Source organism: Larus michahellis, chromosome 2 (genome assembly GCF_964199755.1).
Source record: "Larus michahellis chromosome 2, bLarMic1.1, whole genome shotgun sequence".
Taxonomy (NCBI): Eukaryota; Metazoa; Chordata; class Aves; order Charadriiformes; family Laridae; genus Larus; species Larus michahellis.
Window position 1 is genome coordinate 1,094,944 of NC_133897.1, and position 18,951 is coordinate 1,113,894.

The 18,951-nt window shown below is 47.9% G+C and overlaps 1 protein-coding gene across 14 annotated transcripts in view; it reads left to right on the forward strand.

Annotated features, from left to right (window-relative positions):
• Window positions 1-10,125: 10,125 nt before the first annotated feature.
• MAP4 (microtubule associated protein 4) overlaps window positions 10,126-18,951 on the forward strand; it is a 170,282-nt gene continuing 161,456 nt past the window's right edge. For 13 of the 14 annotated variants that reach the window (XM_074573810.1, XM_074573816.1, XM_074573820.1 and 10 more), the window contains exon 1: window positions 10,126-10,272. The gene's annotated coding sequence lies outside the window, so the exon portion shown is untranslated. The remainder of the gene's footprint in view (window positions 10,273-18,951) is intronic. The other variant, XM_074573809.1, reaches the window with a different exon arrangement.

Sequence of the window (18,951 nt, forward strand, 5' to 3'; positions counted from 1 at the left end):
CACAGAGGTGTGCCTAAATTTTCCTTAATTACCGCCTGTCTGCTGCCACGCTATTTTCTGTGATAATTCCTCTTGACTGCAAAAATTAAACGCCAAAATAATATGTAGCATCAGTCTCCAACAGCCCTCCTTTGCTGGGCCCTAAATACCCGCCTGCTCCCCCCAAAACATGTTTTACCCAATGACTCTCATGAAATGCCACTGGGGGGGCTGTCTCTCAGCCTTTTTGCTGGGTTTCACTTCTACAATTGTTCAGACTTTCTACAGTCTTCTGCCTTTTCTCTCCCCTCCTCCTTTTTCTGAATTTCATAGTCTGCCAAGATTTTTTTCATCGGATTATCGTTATTTTCCATGCTTTGTGTGAATGCGTTGTATTTCTATTCCAAGCAACTGGAGTGCATTCCCTCCCCTCTCCCCCCCCGCTTCCTTAAAGTCTCTCATTTTTGGAAGATGAATAAGAATTTAAATGGGAATTCTCACCCATAGTAATGAGAGCTGCTGTCACTTCCACCAGCTCTCATTTCTTTTTAAAGAGAGAGCAGAAAGACATGTAGAAAAAAATATTGCAGTTTGTGGCCTTTGAGCATAAGCTTTGGATATTGTTTGCATTTATTTATTTTTTTTTTTCTACTGGCAATGATGAAATTTCGCAATCAGATCTCCAGGTCTGCGATGGAGTCCCAAGGGAAGAAATAGTCTTCTAGAAACTGTGTTTACTTTGTCTCTTCCCGAAAGCTCGGGTTTAACAACATGGTAATTAAATTTTTAGATGACAGACTGAGTTTCATCCTTCAGCATTTTCAGGCAACTTTTAATTCTAATGTCATCCACCCTCTGTTTTATATATAATTCAAGCAGGTCTCTGCTGCAGCCGTGTCATGCAGCACAGTGATGCACTTCAGCTTTTCTCCTTTGGGCCAGTTTCTAGCAGTTACGCCCTCATCCCAGCCAGTACCTTCCTTTTTTTCCTAATACAGTTTTGGATATGAGCTAATTCCTCGGAGATCACCTCTCTAGCCCCAGCCTCAGGGGTTAGCTGATTTTCTCTGGTTCGTAAACTCCACTCTGTTTTAGCAGCCAGGCCTTGGGAGCAGATTCAGAAAACCTCTCCAATTGCACGCCTTAAAAACTCGTCTCGGTGAGGTCACGCATTTGAACGTTCTGGAAGGTTCGTCTTCCGCAGCCCGGTGCTCCACGTCTGCTAAGCTGGGTGGGCTTTGTTAGCTGGTAAAGGCTAATGACTGTGCTGCCCGTTCAGTCAAGCATGACTGGCCAGAGCTGGGGGGCTGCAGGGACAGTGGACCATCTCTGGCTTGTCAAAAGACTTCTCATGAGGCTCCCTGGTGACACTGCAGTGAGCTGGGTGCTACACTTACGCAGATCTCTGCCTTCTGCTGTGCTGTATCTGAATAATTTCTATACTATACTGCTGCCTCCATTGGTTCAAACTGCAGGGGAACGAAGCTTTTGATCAAGAAGGGCTGAGCTCTGTCCTTGCTGCTAATGTGACACTGCCTTTAATCCATACAGAGGGCTTGCTTCTAGCCTGAAAAGATTTTTTTTCATGCAATTTTCATGTGTGGCCCATATTTAAAGCTGAAGCATATAAAGGAAAGCTACACACCCTTTATTTGCATGTCTGAACTGATGAGTGTGCAAAATGGGACCAGCAGCGGCTGCGCAGCTGTGGATGAGCATCACGCATACGGCCTTTCCATCCCACATGTCCTTCACAGGGTTCATGCAAATGGACTAGCTGCCCAAACTGAAAATAAACAACAGAAAATGCCCTGGGAATTCTTCAGACAGCCAAAGTGCTCTCAGCCATTTTGATGAACCAAGGGGAATTTCATGAGAGTCAGGTTTCTAAAGCAACTGTGTCATTTCAGAAAGGGAACTTGGGCATTACTGTACGTAGCGCTGCCCTGACTTCTGCCTGGTCTATGAGCAAAAGGAACAAGAAGATGTTAGAGGTTTAAGAGAAGTAAGATGAAGTATAATGAAAGTATTGGAACACAGATGAGTGATGTAGGAAATGTACGTGAACGGTATCGTCTTTCCAAAGACAATACCCGTGATGCTGTCTCGTCCCACCACAGCAAGGAAGTTTGGAGAATTCAAGAGAGTTCACCAAAAGCCGGGAGGGCAGCCATGGACGAGAGAAGAGCACATGATGAGACACTGAGAGATCGGCCACCTCAGTAAAAAAGGAAAGTCAGAAATTAGGCAATGGAACCAGAGAAAATACCGAATGGCCAAGAGAAGGTACAGCAGGAACTTTCCCTTTCTTTTTTTGTTGTAATACAAAAACAAAGGAATTAGAAAGCAGCACATTCCAAACCATTAATTTGCATGTGTACCATCACCCTGCATAACTTGTTGCCACAAGAAAGTGTTGCTACTGGCTTGTTAGGGCTCAGAAAGGGAGTGGACCGTTGGGTCCCGGGAATGCCTAGAGTAGTCATAATGAGTGGTATGGAAAGGGTGTTAAACCTCCTGTCCCAGAGCTTCAGCCAGTCCAGCAATCAGAGCACAGGATGAGATCCAATGTGGGGAGATCACCCCCATTTTGGCCTGGCAAATTGCCTGCGCCTGTCACAGCGCACCTGGCACCAGAGACAAGGTACTACACTACAAAGACGTGAGGTTCGGTTGCCTTTCACAGTTCCCTCCTTCTGCCTGAGCAATGACAGCACGTCTCGTAACAGAGGCACGGCAGTCCTCCAGATACCTGTGTCCTTCATCTCACCACCCTCAGACCTGCTCCTTCCAGCCTCTAGATGTGTGATGTGAACTTTCCTCTCTGCTGCCTTATCTTGTACCTGATCATACGAGGAAGGAAGAGAACGGTAAAATTAAAACAAATTAAGCGCTGACCCCTGAGACACTCTCCTTGTTGGTGAGGGATCTGACTTGCATCAAACTTCTTGCAGACCTGCAGGGCCTCCTGGAGCCGGGCTCTTTGCAGATTGCTTTCCCCCAGAACAGTCGCCTTCTGTCTCATCACACAGCTTTTGTCAGTCCTGGTTACATGCTCCGTCTAGTTCGGGCTGGAAGCTCCTTGGGGCCCGAAGACCTCTCACCCGCTCTTGTCCCCCGAGTGTCCTGTGCACCAGAAGCAGGATAGAAATAGCAAATCACCATCAAAGTGATCAGGAGTAATTTGTGAGCCGCACGTTTCGCACAGCAAGGGAGAAAATGGCCGCGGCTTCACCAGGGATAGCCGCAGAGTGGAGAAAGGGATCAAAATCCCCTCTCTCTCCCCCACTTGGTAGTTTGAGGAGAATAATTTGATTGCAAGGCAAATCCTTTAATCTCTAGATATAAATCAACGGAATGGCAGAATTGCTTAGGACAGAGCATATCATATAGGGCATGTACTGTATGTCTTTTCCCTTTAAACAAACAGGGGCCCTCCAGCTGTTAACCTATTTATAAAAGGTAACTCAAGGCTACACGCAAACTCCTGAGGACATTTCATGCTGTACTTACAGCGCAGACTCAATTTTTCTGCCTCAGAATAATTGGGCTTGGTTTATGAAGGCCCAGGCTAGAGAAGAGATCAGCTCTGCTCAACCTGATGCTAAAAGCCCTCTCCAGCGCAGAGGAGCGGGATTAAGCCATCTAGAAGGCCAGGCTGCCCTGTGCTTCCCAGGACAAGGCTCTGCTTAGGCAAAGAACGATGCAAATATCAGCGACTACATCACGACAAGCCTCTGCAGGTTCATCCCTTCCTGCACACGAAAGCCCATGCTCTGGGCCATGTTCTGTGTGTGGGAAGCATCCCGCACGCTGGGTCTCTCACCGTAGGACCTACGATACAGGATGGTACTCACTCCCCCAGCCCCTCAGTGGAGCATCGCAGCCACCTTCGTCGTCCTCCTCCTCCTCCTCCTCCCCTGTGGCCCGGCACACCAGGTTACAGCTGATGGACAGACCCCAGATCAGGAGATCATGGGGTGTGCCAGCTGCAAGGCAAATCCCATGACTGGTCAGAGAGACTTGACAGGTCTCTGGGATGGCAGGGATCCCTGGCCAAAATTCCATGCCTTCCATTGTGCTGGAGTCAGCTTTGACGAGTGTAACAGCCCTGGCTCTCTGGCGAATATCTGCCAGTGACCCACAAGGATTTTGTTGTCGCCGGAGGAGCGTCCCGTCTCACTCTGGCTAGTTAGCTTCTACTTGCATGCCTAATTCATGACAGGGAAGTGGAGGTGAAATGAAGACTGCGGCATGGGAGTGAAAGTTGTGGGCTAGCTTTGTAAGAGTATTCAAATTCTCCAAGATCCTTACAGGCATTCACTTTCAAAAGCATTCAGAAACCTAAATTTCCTGAAAACGAGAGTCTGTTGGGTGCTGCTATAAGCGTTGAGGCAATTCTCTGCTCCACTCATAGACTTTATAGATCCGGTTCATTTTTTTTTCCTTTGTAGAAGGTTCAGGTTCGTTACTTTCTAACTGCCACCGACGAGCACTCATTTTTGGAAATGACCCCTCCAAAGGCCCCGCTGCACGTCTGAAGTGAGAGATGAGAGGAATGACAGCGAAGCCCTCAGCAAGGAGCAGCTCCTAGAGCAGCATCCCTGAGGAGCCAGCGCAAACCCCAGCAGCTCTGCCTCCCAAGCACTTCTCATGTTGAGCGTTCACCTTCGGCTATCATGTCATGTGCTCTGAGGAGAGACTGACAAGCTCTTGATAAACGGGCAAGAAAGCTGCACTGTTCATTACTGCTTCTCTCCAAGACTTTTGCTGTCAATGCCCTGGAATCAGCAGAGCCAAACCCTGCCACATTACTGAGTGTCCTTAATTTGCACTGGCTCCCATCAAAGCAGCGATGAACGAGCGTTTGCCAGAAACGAGCTCTCCCTTTCCAGCTCCCTCGGTGCTCACAAGTGACTCACATGATACCAGTCAGCCCTACACTTAGAGCAGCCGAACTGCTGGCCTGCTTTACCTGCCCTGCTGGGCTAATGGGCCTGGCCAGGAGTGACTCGTTAGGGAGACGAGCTGGTCCCCTTCCCTTTCCCCCATCCACTTTCACTGTCTGGCTTGATGAAAGGGCAGAGCATCGCCTACACGCCTTCTCTCCCTCCACTTCCCCCACATAAAAAAAAAAAGAATAATCCCCCCTCACTGTTACAAGGACAGACACACCTGTAGCGTCTCATAGATTTTGTCTACCATACGACCAAGGAGAGTGGTTGATGCTGCTCTTTCTTTCAGGCCAAATGTATCTGAGAGAAGACTTGAGGAGTCTGGAAAGGCAGCTGGAAAAGCAAGCGGAGAAGTAGGTTATATTCTTTTGAGGGATAAACAAAGATAAATGAGATGCTCTGAATTTTTGCATAGGGGAAGTATGCAGGGAGGCAACAAATGGAGTCTGTCCTAAAGTTGCTCCCATAAAGCAAAGAGCAGGCTTCGGATTTTGAACTAAACCGAGGAAGTTTCATATTATCAGTGCCCCACAAAAGCCACGCTAAACTCAGGTAGAATAATAAAGCAGCCATCATTTGTTTCTGGGCAAGCTTGCAAGCACAGTAACAGCTAAGAGAACACGTCAGTCAGTCATTCACCGAGGAACTATCCCAGTCAGGATTTCATCCTGCCTTTACATCGACGATTTCTGAAGAGTTACAGGGATTCACCTGTGCGGAGGATAGAGGTGCAGCTCGTATTATGTATTGCCTTTTTTCCTTCTAGTCAGGAACAAGTTATTCTGTTCTTCAGATGTGAGCCGAGCTATGAAACACTCGCTTCCATCCTGCTCCTTCCAATGCCAACCATAAAAATTCAACCGGCTTCGGCTGAAGCAAGGCAGGATCAAAGGAAATCAAGAAGCCCAGTTCTCAGTGTACTGAGAAGTTATGCATAATAGGGTAAAAAACCATAACAGCTTAAGATGTACAAGGAACATGCCACATGTTACAAAGAAGCAGCTGTAGATGGGGATGAGAGAACCAGAAGGATCTGTACAAGGAAGAACAGTGATGGGAGGCAGCTGCCCGGACTGTGATGCTACACATGCTGTAGAAACAGATTTACTTTGTTTCAGTGGAAGGAAAAACCCACAGCTTTTGGGCTGATGGTAGCCCACCTCCCAGGGCTTACGAATTCAGGTTTTGTAACGTAGGAAGGCCCCTGTGCCATGAAATGAGGATGTTCGGATTATAGTGGACGGTTGCATGCTGCAATATATAGTTCATAATGGACACACCTATTGCATTAAAGGGCTCTGGTTTACTACAGTTAGGTGTGCCTGGCTGGGACTAGGGCGAGTTATCAAAGCTGTCGCTTGACAGAGTGAAGCCCAGACACTTCTGTCTCCTTAAAACACCAAGAGTTTGCTCCTGTGTGACCACTGTGCATTAAAGGATAGGCTTTGGACTCTTCAGTTTTTCTTTTGGGGAATAAATTCAGGCCTCAGTGAATAACCAGAAGTTCTTTTTGAAGCCAAAAGCAGGTCAGCCCAGTGGTCAGACACACTCCCTAACACGGCACCGATGTAACCCACAACTTTTTGTTGTATTACTATGTCTGCTCCACAGACATGGGAATTACTGTCCTGCACCAGAACCAGGGTCTACCCTGTCTTGGAGAGCACCTGGCAGGAAGGCTCCAGAGGAGAAGAGAGATGGAATTACCAAGGAGGGAGAGAGATCTTTAAGCCTACAATGATCTGAAGCCCAGGGTAGGCTGGGACAGCCCTGAAATTCAAACCGTCGCCCGATCTTCCCAAAGAAAGCCATTAGGATGCTATTTTATCTTGGAGCTTAAAAATAGCACACGGTACCAGCAGTTGTTATGTATATGCCTTTCATCAGGACATGGGATTTCCCCCCCATCTTCCCTTTATGAGCTCTGGCCCTGGAAACATACCCACACTCTCCAATTTGGGAGGAGGGGGGGTGGGCGGAAGCCGCAACCTTAATTCTCCATGGATGGGGTGTGCCCCCTTCCACAGCCTGATGCAAAGGGTGTTTCCTCCCTCCAGTGACCAGACATAAGAGACACACCTATTTTTGTTTTAATTTAGTCACCACACTTTGATTTTCTTATCTAGCTGGCCAACGTGTTGCATACTTTCATGAGATTTAGTAGCTCTGCAGCTCCCTCCGGTCAGATGAGGGGCACGCAGGAACCTTGGTGTCAACAGGCACGGGATGATCTCCTTCCCTCACGGATTAATTCGCATAATGGGTTGTAATGGTTTAAACCGTGAAGAATGAGGCTGAATATTCCTCCTGCGTGGTTGTTGTCACTGTACCAATACTGGATGGTCTCACCTTTCTCTTGTCTGAGGGAATTTCAGCCACATGCACTACATGCCTTCACCATTGGCAAATCGTGCCTGGTGGCCACCTACGATGGGGTTACGGTGTTGGTGGATAAGGGAAAAGCGACCGACATCACCCACCTGGACTTGTGCAAAGAATTTGATACTGTCCCACACAACATCCTTGTCTCTAAAACAGAGAGACATGGATTTGACGGGTGGATAAGGAATTAGCTGGATGGCCGCACTCAAAGAGTTGCAGTCAACAGCTTGATGTCTGGGTGGAAACCAGTGAAAACTGGGGACCCTCAGGGGTCCATATTGGCACCAGTAACAGCTTTGTTGGCGACATGGAAAGTGGGATTGAGTGCACCCCCTGATCACACCAAGCTGAGTGGTGTGGTTGATACTCTAGAGGGACGGTATGCCATCCAGAGGGACCTGGACAGGCTGGAGAGGTGGGTCCATGTGAACCTCATGAGGTTCAGCAAGGCCAAGAGCACATGGGTTGGGTCAATCCCAAACATGGATACAGGCTGGGGAATGAGTGGATTGAGAGCGGCCCTGAGGAGAAGGGCTTGGGGGTGATGCAAGGGGAAAAGCTGGCCATGGGCCGGCAACGTGTGCTGGCAGCCCAGAAACCCCCCGCAGCCTGGGCTGCATCCCCAGCAGCGTGGGCAGCAGGGCGAGGGGGGGATTCTGCCCCTCTGCTCCGCTCTGGGGAGACCCCCCTGCAGTGCTGCCTCCAGCGCTGGGGCCTCAGCACAGGAGAGACACGGAGCTGTTGGAGCGGGGCCAGAGGAGGCCCCGGAGATGCTGGGAGGGCTGGAGCCCCTCTGCTGTGGGGACAGGCTGAGAGAGCTGGGGGGGTTCAGCCTGGAGAAGAGAAGGCTCCGGGGAGACCTTCCAGCCCCTTCCAGTCCCTCAAGGGGCTCCAGGAAAGCTGGGGAGGGACTCTGGAGCAGGGAGGGGAGCCATGGGACGAGGGGGAAGGGTTTTCCACTGACAGAGGGGAGATTGAGATGAGATGTGAGGCAGAAATTGTTGGCTGTGAGGGGGGTGAGCCCCTGGCCCAGGTTGCCCAGAGAAGCTGTGGCTGCCCCATCCCTGGAGGGGTTCAAGGGCAGGTTGGACGGGGCTTGGAGCAACCTGGGCTGGTGGGAGGTGTCCCTGCCCAGGGCAGGGGGTGGAACTTGATGATCCTTAAGGTCCCTTCCAGCTCTGTGATTCTATGGTTCTACAACTATGCCTGCTGTAAACAGCACGTTTTTTCATCACTTACCATCCTACTATCTACATTTCATCCCTATACCTTGTTCTCCTGTCCTCCTGCAGGAGGTGGAGTTTCTGGTCCAGAAGGGCCATGGTGGAATCTAAGCAAAAGGACGAGTTGTTCATCCACCTGGAAGGGTGTGTGAACTCTCCATCTGTCCCTGGACACAATGTTTTACAGTAAGCCTCCTTCCAGCTGCTTCGGCTGGATGAGTCCTCCTGTCCGATGTAAGCATGCACGTGCTCTCAGGACAACCTCTCCTTTGCCAAATGTAGTCCTTTCCTGCCCCACCTCACCCTCCCCAACCCATGGGATCTCCTTCATCCCCTGTTGGCCATCATCCACCTGCAAACTTCTCTGTCTCTGCAAGCAACCATCTTGGTCCTCAAAGGTGAGATGACAATGCTTTGCTGCCAGGAATCGAAATGTGTCACTTGCTCTTCGTCACTGTGTGTCAGCACTGCACACACACTAATGCAGGTGTTGCTCCCCCCTGCCTGGGGAGGGGACCTGGTCTTACCAACCCCCAGAGACTGCATCAACTCCAAAGCACTGCTGCAAAGACATCCATCACCCCTGACAGCACTGGGGGCCTCCCCAGCTGAGCTCCGGCCTGACAGCCCCATGTTCCCTCACCCCTATGTTCTCTCACCACATCCCCTTGGGCCCTTCTCTGTCACCTCCAAGTGCCCTTGCTGCCATCTCCCCTCACCGCTTCCCCTCAGCTCCTTTCCCCCCTAGCCACATCCTCTCAGCCCTCTCCCCACTTCTCCTCAGCCATGTTTCCCTGGTCCCGTCTCCACAGCCATGTCCCCACAGCTCCCTCTCTCCTCAGCCATGCCCCCGGCCCCTATTCCCCTCAGCCCAAACGTCCCCTCTCTGCTTCCCCTCAGCCATGTCCCCTCACCCCCCTCTCTCCTCAGCCATGTCTCTCCAGGTCCTCCCTGTCCTCCTCAGCCATGTTGCTTTGGTCCCCTCTCTCCTCAGCCACATGCCCCCAGGGCCCTATCCCCTGCAGCCATGTTCCTTTGGCCCCCTCTCTCTTCAGCCATGTCCCTTCAGGTCCCTGTCCCCCTCAGCCATGTCCCTCCAGGGTCCCCATCCCCCTCAGCCATGTTCCTTTGGCCCCCTCTCTCCTCAACCACGTCCCCTCAGCCCCTTCTCTCCTCAGCCATGCCCTCTCAGCCCCCTCTGCTTCCCCTCAGCCATGGCCCCCCAGGCCCCTATCCCCCCTCAGCCCAAACTCTCCCACCTCGCCTGCCCACACCTCCTCCCCCCGGCCACCTCCCCTCTCCGTTCCCCCTCAGGCCCTTCCCTTCGCCCCGCCGCCCCTCAGCCGTACCCCTTCCCCTCAGCCCCCCGCCTCGCCGTTCCCCCCCTCCCCTCGGCCCGGCCCCGCCCCGCCCCACCCAGCGCCATGGCCCCCTCCGCGCCGCACCCTACCCCGCTGCCCTGTCACTGCAGCACCGCCTCAGACCCGCCCGCCGGCCGCCCCGCCCCTGCACCGCCCGCGCTGACGGGGATTGGCGGGTGGCGGGCGCGGCGCGGTCCCATTGGACGAGAGACAGAGGGCCCGCCCGCGGCGCTAGCAGGGTAGTGCGTTCGGCGTGAGGCCAGCGGCGGCTTCGTTCCCTCCTTCTCCCCCGGCCGGGCCCGCAGGGGAGAGCGGCACTCGGCAGGCGGCTCCGTCCCGGCGGCAGCCTCCCCGCGCCCCTCTGCGCCTCCGGTAAGAGCCACCGGGGAAGGGGGACTGCGGGTGGGGAGAGGGGCGCGGGGGTACCCCTCTCGGAGCGTGGAGCGGGTGCGGCGCCCTCTGAGACGATGGAAGGGCGGCCCGGTCCGGGCGCGGGGGGCTCCGGCCTCGCCCTTGTGGGGATGGCGGGCGGCCTGAGGGGCCGTGAGGGGCCGAGTGGGCCGGCAGCGCTGCCGGGTCTTTTGTGAGGGGCGAGGAGGAAGCGCGGGGGGGTGGGGGGCGGTTGGAGCCGGGGCGGGCCGGGCTGCGGCGCGGTGGGTGACAGGGGAGTTGTGGGGCGGTGGTGGGGGCAGGGGGCGCCCGGAGCATCGGGAGAGCATCTGCCTGGGGGAATTTGTGCCTGGGTGATCCCGGAGGAAGGGGGAGCCGCCGGGGAGCGGCTTTGTTGCGTTGGGGAGGCGGGGGAGAGGGCGAGAGGCTGAGGTGATCCTTGGGAGGGCTGCCGCTTGTGTTTTATTTTAAACAGAGCTCTTTTAGAGCTGTCCCCCCTCCCAAACGCATAGGAAACGCGGTTTTTTTTGGTCAAGGGCAGCGCTGTGACTCGTCACTTCTCGTTGGGACCTCTCAAAACTTTGCATAAGGTGGTTTTTCCCCCCACGCCTGCCTCGCCCTTCCCCGCCATCCTTCTCTTGGGCCAGTCTCCTTCCCTGCTTTTATAAGGATGGCGGCGGCCTTGCATCAGGGGACCTCGGTGCTGTAAGTGGGGCGCGCAGGAGGGATGGATGAGCCTCCGCAGTGCTCGCCGCTGGCTCTTGGGTGCGATGGGTGTGGCGAGCCGGGTGGATGCCGCGCTCGAGGCCTACATGGCAGCGTGTCCCTGCCGTCGGCGCGGTCCAGCAGCCCTCTCTTTCTCTAGGTTGGGCCCGCTTTCAGGATGAGCAAGCTCCTTTTAGAAGGAACAGTTGTAGTTGTAAGTGTTAAACAAACGTTTGCTGCAGCATGATGGAAGATTGCTGCTAGTAAGTTTTTCAACTCCTGACAGCGAAGTCTTTTTGGTTCTGAAGATGCTGTTCTACTGCCAAAAACTGTTTCTAAGTGTATCTCGCTGTAGGTAGTATGCTTTGTCGTAAAATCTACTTCTCTTGCAGGGGTGTGTTAGATGCATGATCTGTGAACATATTAAACCTGAATTTAGATGTTGGGTTTTGGTTTTGTTGGGTTTTTTTTTATGTTCTTGATAATTCTCACTTGGTTGCTCCCTCTTATTTCTTTCCCCTGATTCCTGTATGTATTCAACAAATAAACTCACTTATTTTATCTTTTTTTTTTAAAGTTTTTTTTCATTTGAAGCTGGAATCCCATATTCAGTGAACCATGTTCTTCCCAGCTTACAATTTCAGCAGGGTATCTGAAAGGCTTCTTGAAGAACGTAACAGACATCTAAGCACTTTCTCAGTGTTTCAGCTTGTGGAATAGCAAGCCTTGCTCGGTGCCTCCCTGTGCCCCCTCTGTGTGTGATGCTACTGTAGCTTCAATTCTTAAAGTGAAAGGACAGGACTGGGCTGGAGTTTTACAACTGGAAAGCTTATTTCCTCTTTGCTAGGGTTTGATTATTCCATCTGGTAGGGTATATTTTACTGGTATTATACATATAAGGTGCTGTTGTAGCTTGATTAACTTTTCCTTTATTTGAGAAAGAAAAGTAAATCATGACTTGAAAATATTCAACATAGCAATACAATTATGATAAAAATGATATTGTCTGGAAAGAGCTGTCTGTGTTAAAATTGCCTTTATTTTTTTGTTTGTTTTCTGTAAGAGAACTGGTGAAATTTCTGGTTACCCTTTCAGATGCATTTTGGAGGATTCGTGGACTTCTTTATTTTTAACTTTTATCTTTTTTCTTGCCTTCCTCACGCTAGAAGAGATGGGCTTTTTCTGTTTTAAACAGAGCTTAACTGACTTGCTTTTACAATAGCAGCAATATCCTGTGTCTTTTGTTTTGTTTGGTAATAATTACACGTTAGTGACAAATAATAAGTTTGAAGGCGGAATAGTTGATCTGTTTGCGAATGTGATTGTTGACTCTAAAACTGAAGGGCATGGGTATTATTAAATCTGTATTATGTGTCTCTGCAGAGATGACATCAGGGAAATATCAAATAATACAAAGAAGTGTCAGTGGTTTGAAGATCACGGCCCTGCAAGTTCAGCTAGAGCACAGTGTTGCCATGGGTACAGTTTTGTGGGTCACCTCTTGTTCCCCCCCGAGTCCTCAGATGATATTAGAGAGAGGATTAAGTCACTCTTGTCCTTAAAGAACAAATGGGAAGCCTGTTGGTAGTATGCTTATGCCAGCGGATACTCATTGAAGCTTTAATATCTGACTTTATCAGATTGTTTCTTAAAAGCTAATGACTCCGTCAGTCAATTTCCATGTTGCTGGCCGGTGATCCTCGGGCAGGCTCCGAGGAGTGGTGAACACCATGGCTCAGCTCTGGGAACTGCAGAACCTCACCCTTGCAGGATATCTGGAGATCTGTTTTAACAAGTTGCCTAATTTGTCTGTGGGAAACTTTGAAGGTTATGAGTAACGTGGTGTTGTGGGTAAATGCATCACTTTAGCCCTTGCCCGCTGCTTTGTATGAGTTGGCTGTGGGCATCGTAGAGAGTGGAGCAAAGAGACCAGGAGGTGAATAATCACACGACAGGCTCCCATAAACTGTTGAAACCAGCTTGGACTTACTCTGGTATCTGTGTATGCCAAGCCTTACAGTAGTGGTAAGTGTCATTTAAAGATGGCAATGCTACTTCTGAAGTACTTGGGTTTAGAGTGCTCATTTGTTGTCCTTCTGGGGACACTTGACAGTTAAGTCTGGGTTTTAAATACCAAAGTATTGCTTAATCTGTTCATTCTATCATGATATTAAACACCCCCCCCACACCTCCAACAGCATAGGCACAAGACATCCTGATCAACAGAAAAACAATGAAAATAGAATTAACTTGGTTTTTTGAAAGGGCGGTAGGCAGGGCTGTGTGGAGGGTGGGATATGACTTGATTTCCAGTCTTAAGCTCGTTTTATGAAGTCTGATGAATTTAAACAAATGAATTACGTATTCTTTCTGGTGTTTGTAAAAGGGCTGACACAGCCTTAATTTTAGGGAATGGAGCTATAATTATATTTGAGGTCTCAACCCCTGTAGTATTTTCGTGGTTACCTCTGTTCCTGAGAAATAGATGAATCTGAGCCATTAAATCAGATTTGAATTCCTGCAGAGTTCAGGTCTAGTTTGGACCCATTGCTGTTAGCGCTGTTCTTGCTCTCGTGTACTGTTTTTAAGCGTACCTCCTGTTTACTAAACTCTCTTTTGAGATCTTCAGCTAATAAGTCGGTACTTAGACTACATTTGTCTCTATGTACATAGCACTGATATCAGAATTTGGAAGTCTGTACATATGCCAAACTTATGACTAAGGGAAACCACTGGTCAGACAGGGTGTAAGAATGTCAAGATGAATTTGAGCTACTTGCAATTCAAATGAAAGTGATGGTTACTTAAAAGCCAAATAATGTATAACTATACCTTGTTTTGGTCCAGAAAAATCCTGAATAATTTATTTTGCTGGTCCAGACATAGATTGGAAGATAAAATTCCAGTCTCCTCCTCTGAGAATGAAGAGTTCAAGGCACTTTACTCATCATGCTGTCTACAATCAGACTGGCAACAACAAAATTATATTTTGTGTATGTGCTTCTGGGGTTTCAAAGGCAAACTTGAAGAAGCTAATATTGCTCTGAAAGGCAGATAGTTATTTCCTGTAGGTTTCGTGTTTACACTTCCTGTCCCAACTAAAATAGATCAATCTCCTTCTTAGTCAGATGTCTGTGTATATGGCTTCCTTGTGTCTTAACAGTACAATAGAACTGATTTTCTTTGTGCTTTTTCTTTTTCCTCGAAGGCAAATTAAATTACACTCACCTGTAGATCAGAGAAATGCAGGGATCTGTGATTACAGCAGACAGCATAGTGGCAGAACAGCTTGAGCCTGAGCCATTGTCACTGCCATCATCTACAGAGAGTTCATCTCCCAGAAGAAAGGGTGGATGTACTTTGGATCAGGCTCTTGAGGAGGTGGCATAAAAGCTGGGTTGAACAAAGTACAGCCCATGTGAATAATGCGTTCAGGTAGGCTCACACAGCAGGCAAACTCCTGTTTCCCTTGTGGGGAATTTCTTCAGCCTCCTACAACTCAGAAGTCAATTTCATGACTTAGTATTTTGTATGTGTAAAAGAATTTCTTGTGGGAAGAAAAGGTCAGTGAAATCAATTGCTGTAGATGTTATGCAGATTTTAACTTGGTAACAATAAGAATAAAATACTTCTGGCTCACACTTGTGTCTTCTGTTGCTCCTGAGGAGGCTTCTTAATGAAGTTTTTGAAACTTAAATGTTAGGAAATATTAAAGTTATTTAAAATTATTGGGAATTCTAGCCCCAGAGGATTACGGACAGACATTACTGTGCTGCTTAAGTAGTATTTAAGTTCTAGCACTCTTAAAAAATATATCAGGATAGTGCTAAGGGTTTGGCGGACTGGGGGAGGATCTGTTCCCAAACAAGATTTGTCCTGGACTCCTCTGCATAAGTTGTTAAACTATGTGTGTTCTCATACAAGCCCGTATTTTGTAAACGTTGGTATGCTTGAGAGCAGAATGTCCCTAGAAAACATGGGAGATACTGTGTTAATGGGAAGTGTAAGCCTACTATCTAGATGAAAAAGGGATGTATATGTAAATGATAGTATATTCAAACTCCATAATACACATTCTTCCCTTGAAATACTGCTGGAAGGTGGGAGGACTGTGAGTCACTTATCTGTTGCTTTACGTGCATCCTCCCCTAGAAATGGGGAGGGAAGGGTCTGATTTCTTCCCTGCCTACCCAACCTCCTAGCTATTGGAAAAGGCTGTTTCTTATTGCTCTTTTAATCCTTGCCTGGCCTCTTAGGAATTTCCCTCTGAGAGGGTGGCAGCTGCTGAATTAGTACTTCTCCCAAGGACTAGCAAGATACTGACTTTGAGATAAAGCTAACAATGTCCCTGTGATTTGGATGAAGCTAGCAACAAAAAAAAACCCAACCCCAAACAGTTGTAGCTGCATTATTCAGGCAGGTTTGTGTAATGCAATAGGCCCTGTATTAGCTTTCCTCTGCGAAGGTTGGATTTCCAGTCTCTTGGAGCACTAACTCTTTTTGTAAAGAGCCTTTAGCATAGACAAACACAGGTCTGGAGTCATTGTACCCTGCCCAAAATGATTGTGTTGGCGCGGTGGAAGATTTGATATGTGGGTGGAAATAAGGTTAAGTATTAGGTATATCCTTGCACTCCGGATGACGTGACACGCATAGTGTAGTTGGAGATTAAAATGGGATGAGCAGTTCACTCATGCTGCATTCTGGCTATCAAGCTACTCATGTGTAGCTGCAGGAAGCTTCTAGGAGGAGTATGCAGTTAATCACATCCATTAGCATGATTAAAATCCTGATTAGCCTGTGTCACTCACTCCCATTCTCCACCTACACTTTGCTCCTTCTATCCAGAGTATTTGCAAGTATGAGCAGAAGACAGACTGAGAACAATGCAGGCTCAGACCCAAGGGATGGTCACTGGGCTTTATAAATGCATCAAATAATTCTGGGCTCTATATTGTTACAACAGGCAAATTCTTCAGTAAGCCCTGCAGCTGCTGTCTGAACAGAAAATCTTAAAAATCAGCCCTTCACAGATAGAGGATCCTTAGCAAGATTGTCAGGAATCCAGTTGAACATGAAGTAGGCTTGTCTTGCGAGTCAGTCAAGTGCTCATAGCTTGCTAATGTTTCATATCTGGTGTGTACTAATGTTTAATTTTAACGCCTCCATCTGCATTTGATGATGATCATCTCATGATGGTTGGCATATTGGGTTGGTGCTGTCCTTGCCTCTAATGGTCTGGGGTAAAATAGGCTGGAGAGGGAGCCATACATGGATGTAATTCTGTGGGAAGATGACTGGTTTTAGCCCGAAATTAAGGGTAGGAGAACTGCTTCCATATAGACTGATTGGATTTGGCAAGGACTAATTAAAAGTGGGGGGGAAAAGCAAAAAAAAAAAAAAGAGGTAATCTTGTAAATTCCCTTGTGTAAAAACTCTCCCTCTTTAAAACTTTACTTGTTGGGGAGATACTGTACATATTAAAGTTGGATCTTTTTGAAAAAGCAAGCTTCTTTCTGAGCATTAGGTCATACACTTCCAACACATTCCCGCCTGGGAGTGAGTCATTGTTCCTTTTGTAAAATTGCATTAGAGCTACATCATCTTGAAAAGCTGTTTTTCAGCTGAATTTAGGGTGTTGACATTTGCTTTAAACAAAGTAAAACTATGGGAGCATTTATCAGATGAATTTCAAAGTATGTTTACATACTCTTAAGTTATGACTCCTGAAGGGCTAGAATATGAGATCAGTTCAGGTTTGTTAGTGCAGACCCTCTGGTGCTGGGGGTGCTGCCTTCCGAGTGTGCTGGGTTTCATCCCCACCGCCCACTGCGGTTTCGAATCCTTGGCTCACAAACGAAGGATTGTAGCACATTTCTTAGTGTAATTTAACTGATGTTTGTGAAATGCTTAAAATCCCCTGAAAGGGGCAGAAAAACATGCATGTGCTTTTAGTTGTTCTTATTTCCTTTTCTTCCCCCCCCCATCCCCCCACAGCTTGTCACTTGTTTCTTGCACAAACTGTGGAATGTCTAACTCTATCTCCTTGCTGTAGATACTCCAGCAGTTTGTCCTTCTAGGAGTGTGATACTGCGAGTTTGTTTACATGTTATGGCTTTTTTTTTTCCCCTATAACAAAATTGTCTTGAGATTCCAGCCTTCTTTCACATTACTTTTTTTTTTTAATCACGCTGTTATGCTAACATAACTCTCCATGCTATAAAAACGGTCAGTGATCAGGTGGGATTTCTACAACTATTTTTAGGACCCCCATCAATTCTATTAAAGGGGAAGTTAGAAACAAATAGTTGGGGAAGGGGGTGCCAAGCCTACACCAAACTGTCTTTCTTTTGGGGAAAATGCGATGGAGAAGCACTGCTGCTGGCACAACTGCATAACAGCAGTGCAAAGCATTGAGGCTTGGGGTGTAAAATCCAACTCCAAACACATGTACCTTCGATTGGAACGGCTTGAGCTGCCAGGTGTGCTGGGATGTTAATGGAAATCTGAAACTTGTGCTTTACTGATAGTTTTCCTTTAATCCCCTCTGGAAAGTACCATGCATTTTCTAAGATTCTAGCTGTTAGTAGTTTAAATTTGAGTGTGTTTCAGGCACACTGAGAGGAAGAAGAGGTCTGCTGCTGGGTAGAAGGCTCTTTATCAGGGGTTAGGCTAAAGGTCCACCTGGTCTCATAGGTGCTTTTGACAGTGACTAACGATGTCCGCTCAGGAAGTTCTCACATGCTCTGTTCCCATGTGGGTATGTATGGCTTGGTGTACGCTTGAGCAGTCCTCTGACATTATTAATGATGCTGGATCTGAAACGCCGTTAGAAATTTGGAGGGAAAACCCTGTTGCAAACAGCAGCTTACGGAAAGCATTTTTAAGCATAGTTGTTAGCAGTTGTAAGTGATTAATCTTGCCTGTAACCTGATTACTGTCTACGCTAAGGTTCCCTTTCTGTGGAACTGAAATGGTGTTAACACCAAACACACGAATCTCCAGTTTGGAACTTTTCTTACTGTTGTTGCTGACTGGTGTTTGGTGATTTTTGTGTTGTTTTTTCTTCCTTCTTTTTTTTCTTTCATCCCTTCTGAGCCCTCCTCTTATTTGTGTGTTTTTATTTTATTATTTTTTTTTTGACCTTCAGTATTCTACTTCTCTCAAATCTTCTGACTCTGTAAAGGCTATTTCTCTATTGCGGTTTTACGAAGTGCAATGCTCTTTTTAAAGATGCTCCTATGCTTGTCTGCACTGGTCTTAAGGGATCCCGGGAAAGTTCTTCTGCTGTCCGTAGCTAGCTAATTAATAGTAGTGAAAGTAATTGGACACTTCAAAACTGTGGAAGAGCAAAGACAAAAATCCATATGCCAGTTCCAGCAGAGGCTTTGAATTAGACTCTGCAGATTTAAGAGGCAAAGACAAAGAACTGAGTCATCGGCTCTTCCTTCCTTTTGACTTTTGTGGTGGGGGTGAATCGTTTCTCTTCTTGGTCATGAATCAAAGCAATTAAGAAAAAGGCTCTAGATGTTAAGAGCTAGATAATTTGGACTTCTCACTTAACAAGAGCTGTGGATTTTAAAGCGATTTAAATATCCGGTAGTAACTTAAATATATTTATGTTAGGAATCCAACAACAGGTTGTAATGTAAGTTACAGAAGAATTACTTAGATTATAACTTCATACGTGCTAATGTTTTCTTTTATCCCTGCAAAGGCAGGGAGAAACCTCTGGAAAGAAAGGTGGGATGTAAGAAGAAACCTTTAAAATGATCTTGGGATTCTGGAGGAATCGCAGCCCAGCAATTGGTACTTGTGACTTGAGTGTCTGTGCTCCTGCTGGGGCTTGCAGAATGTGGCTCCTGAAGTGGAAGTTGGTTCCACCTGCAGCAGCGCAGTTGGACACGATGATGGGACGTGATCACCAGGGTGTCTGTAAAACTAGTAATCATTGTC